Source organism: Sturnira hondurensis, unplaced genomic scaffold (genome assembly GCF_014824575.4).
Source record: "Sturnira hondurensis isolate 20B ecotype Veracruz unplaced genomic scaffold, ASM1482457v3 Scaffold0001304, whole genome shotgun sequence".
NCBI lineage: Eukaryota > Metazoa > Chordata > Mammalia > Chiroptera > Phyllostomidae > Sturnira > Sturnira hondurensis.
Genome location: NW_028073935.1, coordinates 8,897,573 through 8,905,661, shown reverse-complemented (window position 1 = coordinate 8,905,661; position 8,089 = coordinate 8,897,573). Strand labels below are relative to the sequence as shown.

General features: G+C 42.2%; 1 non-coding gene across 1 annotated transcript; it reads right to left on the bottom strand.

The window, feature by feature from the left end:
• Positions 1–6,127: 6,127 nt before the first annotated feature.
• On the bottom strand, positions 6,128–6,257 carry LOC118974253 (small nucleolar RNA SNORA38). The gene has a single exon (XR_005063830.1). It is a non-coding gene; the product is annotated as a small nucleolar RNA SNORA38 (small nucleolar RNA).
• Positions 6,258–8,089: the final 1,832 nt, after the last annotated feature.

Below are 8,089 nucleotides of genomic sequence, written 5' to 3'. Positions count from 1 at the left end.
TTCATAGCTAACTGTGAACTACCTTAGCATTACATTTTAAGAGGCCTTTCAGCCTTCTAAGTGAACTTATTTCTGTATCTCTCAAAGGGCCTGGGACACACAGCTTGCTGAGCTGTTAGCACATGGTAAACATCCCACCTCCTCTCTCCTCCAGACCCAAGGAAGAAGAACAGTGGAACAGCCTGATGTCATACTGAGATGAAAAGGATCTAAGAAGAAGAAAGCAAAGGGAGCTGAACACGGAGGCTCCCTCAAAGGAATGCCATAGATGCCCTGATCCATGGCTGTTTGTGCCACCAGGCAGAGCAGAGTGGCACCATGAGGCTAACCACCAAGAGTTATGGTGGGAAAGGAGGCATGGAGTGGCACACCCCTTCAGTGAAATCAAACTGTACATGCCCAGGGTCTCCCTGAGTTGAAGAAGAATGTGCCTTCCACCCTTAGCTGGGACAGGCAGAATTTGACCAAGCCAATGGTCTGCTTAGAGGTGGGTACAAGGCCCCATGTAGGAGCAGCAACCTTTCCCACAGCCACTTGGGCTTCCAAACTTCTCCAGGTGGGTACGGAGCTGGACATCTAAGTGTGACTTCCCCGTTCCCCTACCTTCAACTCCACCATTGCATTCTGACCCCTCTTTAATGTCATATCTTCACTAAGAGCTTGAAAGTTTCAAATGCTAATAAAGTAAGGTTTTGAGCCCCCAGGCATCCCTTGTTCCACTTGTGCATACCTGTGTTCTTTCAGACACATCACAATTTATGTGAAGCTCCTGCACCAGTCCTACTCACTGTCCTGCCACCTATGAACCATTTCAGGCTCTCCTGACACCTTCTGCCTCTGTGACCTTACAGTGCTCCAGAGGCCCCTGCTGCTCTGAGAAGTGTGATAGCCCAGGGGCCTGTGCCTCATTACAGGACTGCAGGGGACCAGTTTGTTTTAGTTTGGCAAATATGATTCAGCTCTGTATAGAAAACCTACAGAAATGAAGTGGTGGGCAGGAGCCAGACCTTCAAACCGAGTTTTCCCACAGAAATCAGGCCTAGAAAATGCATACAGACTGTTATGGCTTGCTCTTGCTAAAACTCCATCACCTTGGTCTAAAATAACAAATGTGTATTGTCTATCTTCAAGGTAATTTCCAAAGCCTATACGAATTTTCCCAAGGACAGAGTTAATCAGCTCACCACCACTCCCCACTGCATGTTATTTTCATTTCCTTGATTTTGCCTAAAATGTAGACAATGATATTCTATGTAATAGGTAATAAATCTTTCTCTTATTTAAGACTCTAGGAAAACAATGACATCTTGTCTAGGCAAGGGTCAAGGCACTCTCCTCTTGAGAGAGTGGCCGAGGCATTCACAGGCACACTTCCCTTGAGAGAATAGCCATGCTGTTCCCTTTTTCTCCACAGGATCACTGTCGTCTGTGCATTTATTCTCATCTTCAGTCACAATAGGCAGACTCTGCTGGCCAGAGTCTACCACATCTGGCACTCAGTAACAGGGACCCAGAGGCTACCAGACGTCGTTGTGGCCAACACACCAATGTTGTGGGAATGTACACAACAGCCCAGGTAAGGGTCGATGACCCTGAGTGTTTTTCAGAGGTCATAGGATGTGTTGTAGTTCAGGGAAAAAAGGTATTTGTCCAAGGTCACCCTCTCTTCTGACCACACTCTCTTTAGTAAGCAGAATCCTTGCTCTCTCTCTGGCAATTGCCGCACCCTGAGGGCATGGGTAGAGCATTTAAGAGCCACAAGGGTGCTCATTGCAAAAAAGCCACCCAGGACAGGATGAGTTGGACATGGGTCAGGAAAGAACACTAGATTTCCTGACAACTGCAAGCAAAGGTCCACACAATGAGAGGCACCCTGTAAAAAACACTCACAAGCCCATCCCCGTAGCACAATCCCCAATCAGGTTTTAGGCTTGGGAGAGAGAGCAATGAATTTTCCTTTCAATCAGCTTTTTTTCTTACAAGTGCCTCTGTGCACCCTTTCTTTAAAAGCTGCTTTTTGCAGCTGTTTTGATTCTGCCTTTTCCCTCTGGCCTCCTGTAAACAGTAAAGCAGATAGTAAACAGGGGTTTAGGTTTCAACCAGACTCCAAAGATTGCTTTGAGAACTCAGAGTTAGTTAACAAGGTTGTTTATGAGTGTCTCAGCTTCTTGCTGAGGCACCGAAGATAAGAGGCATTCCTCCCTCCGGCCTGAAATCTTGAGTGTTCCTACATAAGTAGGGGCCTTGTGGAGGTGTCTGGGGTCAATCCTCAAGATGTGCAGGGGCCTCATAGGGAATTCCAATCACAGTAATTTAAATCTCGACTCTGCCAGGGAGCGCAATATAAAGGTTGGTCATGTGGTGCTTCGAGCCCCCCCCCCCCGCCACATCTTAAATGTGTGGGGAAAACCTGAAACCCATAAGCAGTTTTAGGGTACCCTAAAAACTGGCAGCCCTCCTCGACTGTCTCCCACCAACAGTACATTTTTCACCCACTACACTATTCTCCCTAATAGCTAATTAGTTAAGGTTTAGTACAGGCTATGGAATCTGAAATGACAGAAATCGAAAGCAAAAAATGGAAATTTTAAACAAGAATAGTCTCTTTAAAGAACAAGAGCAATGTTTTATGCTAATTTAGCAGGGGTTTTTTACAGCTACTAACTGTCTCCCCAATAAGGGATCTTTAGACATAGTTATTTAGTAAAAAGTTGGGCAGAAGATGAAACAGCACCAGGTAGTGTGAGATAAAGGCTAGTGTCTCACTCCATTCTTTAGAGGATTTAATTTGAAAATACTGGTTTGCTGGAATTGTATTTTTGTTTCTGTTTTAAAAGTAACATCTCAGTCTCAAAATATTTTAGTAAATAGAATGAGATCTCTAGTGTTGTTACATCATAAGAATTCCACTCAGAATTTAAATTATTTCAAAAGAAAGAGATCTCACTTCCCTCAGACAGTAAAAGCTCAGGAAGAAAAACAATGAGAAAATATATCTTTGAATCATTCTGAATCTTCTTTCTAGAGGCCCAGGGACTGCTTCAGTCCTGGGAACACACTTAGCATCCTCCCTCCCTCTCCTCCAGCCTCCCTAAAACTATCAAGAGAACTAGATAATGAGACAGCTCACTTTTGAGCACATTCCAGGAATGCAGTAATCACCAAAAAAATGTAAATGTATTTGCCAGTAGGGAAAAAAACTGTTTCTGAAAGTTATGAAATATGTCCATAAATTTGTCAATCTAAAGCATGCTAATTACTTACTTTAGTTGTCACTAGAGTTAAGAATTTTAATGGTGGGGGAGGGAGTGTGCGGGTGGAGGGGAATGAAGGGGGGAATAGAACAACTGTAATGGTATAATCAATAAAATATATTAAAAAAAGAATTTTCATTAAATCAGGAAAATATATGGTTTTGCTAAGGAAAAGTATAAATTATGGCATTTTATATTGAAAATAAATAGGATTAAATGTGAGTTATTCTAAAGTTGCTTGTGTCTCAATAAATTGAAAGGAAAAATTAAATAGGACTAGAAGAGTTGAAAAAGGATTCTGTAAATTGGAGAGGGTCTGTGTAAGTCCAGATAGCCTGTGGAAGCTAAAGGTGGATTGTATTAGGGAAAAGAAAAAAGAAAGATTTAGAAGTAAATAAAAAGAAAGGAAGGAAGGAATTAAGAATGAAAAGGGTTATGAAAGAGAAGGGTGAAAAGAAATAAAGTAAAAGGATGTATGTCACATCCCTGTGTAGGATAGGAAGAAAGGCCTACTTGTTGCAAACCGGAAAGCCAAAGGTCAAAGGCTAAAAACCAAGAGGAGCCCTTCCAGAAGGGCAAAAATCACACCCCCTCTTCATTACTCATATTTGATCTCACTCAGGCCTGCCTGGACCCTTTGTGGATGGTAACAATAAGGCAGATGCCTGAGTTAGCATCTTCACAGCAAGCAGTGGCTTCTCACCAGTTTTTTCATCAAAACAGCCAGGCACTTCAAAGACAATTTGATATTCCCTGTTCCCAAGCTAAGCAAATTATTAAAGAATGCCTTGACTGTCAAGCCCTTACTAAAGCACCTCCATCCATGGGAGTTAATCCTCGAGGACTAAGTTCTCAAATGATTTGGCAAACAGATGTCACTCATTATGCTCCCTTTGGAAAATTCAAATACATTCACATTTCTATTGATACTTACTCTGATGCCCTACATGCATCTGCTTTAACAGGAGAATCTGCTAAAAATATACAAGCCCACTGGCTTGAAGCCTTCAGTCACTTGGGCCGGCCTCAGCAAATTACAACTGATAATGGCCCTGGATACCTTGCACATTCTACTCAGACCTTCCTTCAGCACTGGAATATCCAACATAAAACAGGAATACCTTACAATCCAACCAGTCAGGCAATTGTTGAACGGGTACATCATACCTTTAAAAATCTTCTTAAAAAACAAAAACGGGGGAGTCAAGATTCTAAAATTTGATTATGTTAGTAATGCTTACCTATAATTTTCTAAACTGTGATGAATCACTCTGTACTCTAATTGAAAAACATGTTCAGAAGAAAGAACACAAATCATCTTATCCTCAGGTTCTATACAGAAATGCACTGGGATATGGTACTTGACAGGCCCTGTAGATCTCTTATCATGGGGAAATGGGTATGTGAGTATTTACCTCCCTACAGGTCCTGTCTGGCTTCCAGCTAAAAGGGTTGAACCTTATCATGAAAAAAACTCCGATACCTGGAGATGAAAACTGCTCAGCTAACAGACCAGAGAGCCCACTGGAGGAAAGCAAGCACTGGATTCTGGTGCCAAAAATATGGTTTATGTTGCTAAGTATTCACTAGTTTATTTTTCTGTTCTTATTGACATTTTGTGTTTTCCTTTAAAGGAGCAACTTTATGCTGCCAGCAAAGAGCAATACAGTAATTACTATTAGTTTTCCATAATAACTATAATTGGCCTGTGTACCCAGGAGGGAATTTATCATACTCTCAATGCCCCTCCAGTTAGTTCCTCCTTGTACTTCAGACAAGAGCCACGAAGACTCAGTCTTTTGGTCTTTGTGAAGAGGACCGAATGCTACTATTGTTTTTTTCTCCCCAAAAGTCCTTTTATAGTGGATAACTGGGGAGCTAATTGGAAAGTATTGGCTAAGCTTGGCCCAACAATAGTTTCAGCTCTGCCTCAAGTCCCATATACTAATATGTGGTGGGAGGGGCCCAGTACTGGCGCACCTATTATGAGAATTGTTTCTCCCAACCACACTAGCCCTTGGCATTACAGTTCACGGAAAATAGGCTTGCCTTTCATTGTTAGAAAACGCCTGTATAATTTTTTTAAAGCCTCTACCAGGATGGCCCTCTAAAACAAGATTGGGTCACAGTTTGTACCTCCCACCCTTACTTCTTTTTGGCAACTCCAGGGACAGCTCAAGTCTTTTATCAGCAAAAATTTATTCTCTTCCTGTCCCTGCAGGCTCCATATATGCCAACTGTCTTACTCATCTCAATATTACTCAGTTAAGCCTTAATACAGTTTATATAGTTAGAAGACAAACTCAAGTATGGGTGCTAGTTAATGTAACTAGAGAATGGAAAGATCCCAATGGCACAGTAGCACTTAACAATGTGCTGGCCTCTTTAAGAGTCCAACAGTTTATTGACACTTTAATTGCATTTATTGTCTCTGCTATAGTTGTTGCAGCTAAGCTACCATGGCAACTTCTGCCCTCATTGGGTCAGTTCAAACTGCTCATACTGTTGATGTTCTCTTAACCAATCCCACTTTAGAAATGCTTCAAAGGCCCAGATTGATCAAGAAATCCTGACTCGACTTTCTGCAGTCGAATCAGCCCTCAGCTGGATCGGCGAATGCCAGGATGCGCTAGTGACCCATCACTATCATCACAGCAGCTGACCTGTGATCCTAGTTTCTCCAAACTGTGTGTCACCCCACTACAATGAAACTCCAGCCAATACTCCTGGAGTGATATTCAACATCACCTAAGAGGAGCTTTTTCCTACTAATAAAGGGACAAATCAATAAATTGCAACTGGAGTTACACCAACAGTTGTAGGACATTCAACGCTTAACTAAGCAAGAGATTCTTCAAACTCTTTTTTTTTCTCTATGTGGGATGGTTGATCTTGAGCCTGCTGGGAGCAAGCTGGCCCCAGACCTCTCCGGTCCACACTTCTGTGCCTCCAATTCTTACGTGTCCAAAGACAGGGAACCATGGACACGCCTTCGTAGAAGGAGAGATTCTTCAAACTCTTAATGATGATCTCAGCTCGTTAAACACAAAACACTGGTTTGATGGACTCAACCTGAGATTGTGGTTCGCTGGAGCCACTGGTTGTTTACTGATTTTAATAATGTTTTGTATATTACGATGCATTTACAAATTATTTGCCCAAAGTCACAAAAGAGACCAGCAAGTAGGAAGTCTTGTGGGATGCATCACCAACACAGCCTTAACAAAAAGAAAAAAAACGGGGGGAATTGTAGGGGACTGGTTTGTCTTGGCCTGGCAAATGTGACAGCTCTGTATAGAAAACCTACAGAAGCGAAGTAGTGGGCAGGAGCCAGACCTTCAAACCAAGTTTTCCCACAGAAATCAGGCCTAGAAAATGCATACAGACTGTTATGGCTTGCTCTTGCTAAAACTCTATCACTGGTCTAAAACAACAAATGTGTATTGTCTATCTTCAAGGTAATATCCAAAACTTGTGTGAATTTGCCCAAGGACAGAGCTAATTGGCTCATCACCATTCCCTTCTGCATGTTATTTTCATTTCCTTGATTTTGCCTAAAATGTAGACAATGATATTCTATGTAATAGGTAATAAATCTTTCTCTGCTGTAAGACTCAAGGTAATAAAAGCTTGTCTAGGCAAGGGTCAAGGCACTCTTCTCTTGAGAGAGTGGCTGAGGCATTCATAGGCACTCTCCCCTTGAGAGTATAGCCATGCTGTTCCCTTTTTCTCCACAGGATCACTGTCATCTGTGCGTTTATTCTCATCTTCAGTCACAATAGGCAGACTCTGCTGGCGGAGTCTGCCACATAGGATCTACCCTAAAGTATGAAGAGTGTTCTCTAACATCTAGTTCAAGAAGAACATCACAAGTAGTTCTGTTCTGACAAATATGTAAATATAAAATAATCGAAATTGCCTGAAGAAGTTTTACTGGGGTTGGTAGTCCCATATCTAAGTCTAGGTCACTCATATTTTTTAACTTTATTTTTATTGGTTGTTAAGTAAGTATTGTAATTATTTATTTAGAGACCAGAATGCTTAGTTCAGGCCCTTAGGACCCACTGTTCATACTCTACTGAGAGGACACACACACACTCTCTCACACTGTGTCTCAAACATAATTCACCCACCACACATTGAGGTATATGGTTCTGTAGTTGGTGAGAAGGAAGGAAAGGTAAATGAAGGTGAACATATCTGAGATTAGCATATATCAGGAGTAAGCAAACCATGGTCTCAGGACCAAATCCATCCTGTCTCCTGTCTTTAGCTGTGCCTATCCATTTACAAGAGCAGAGGCCATAGGGAGCACAAAGCCAAAACATCTGCTTTCTGGCCCTTCACAGAAGAAGTCTGACAACTGCTGGAACAAAATGTCAAGGTTGGCAAGCATCCAGGAAAGATGCTTGCACAGTCTTCCCTCACTGCAGGGGAAAGACAGGCAGCTGTAGGACCCCTCTGTGTCAACAGAGTGTATGTTGCATTTAAGAGCAGCACTGCCACTCCTGATATTTAAGCAGTGATTTGGGACTCAGGGACAGTCCTGGCTTAATGATGGCTTTGCAATGTGCCTTTTGAAAAAGCACCTCAATTCTCAGATGCTTCATTTTCCCACACACTGAAAATAAACAAATCTGCCCTTCCCTGTGTCCTAGTAATGTGAATAGAATAAAACTGATAATATGTAACAAGCTTTTTATCTCTTAATGAAGAAGGTGCCATAAAAACCATTAGCACAGATTGTTTGCTGAGGCAAACTCATGCTGCAGGAGCCTGGGCGCTGGTGCTGGACAGTCAGGAGTTTCTTAGTGTACACAGCGGCCAGTGGTGAA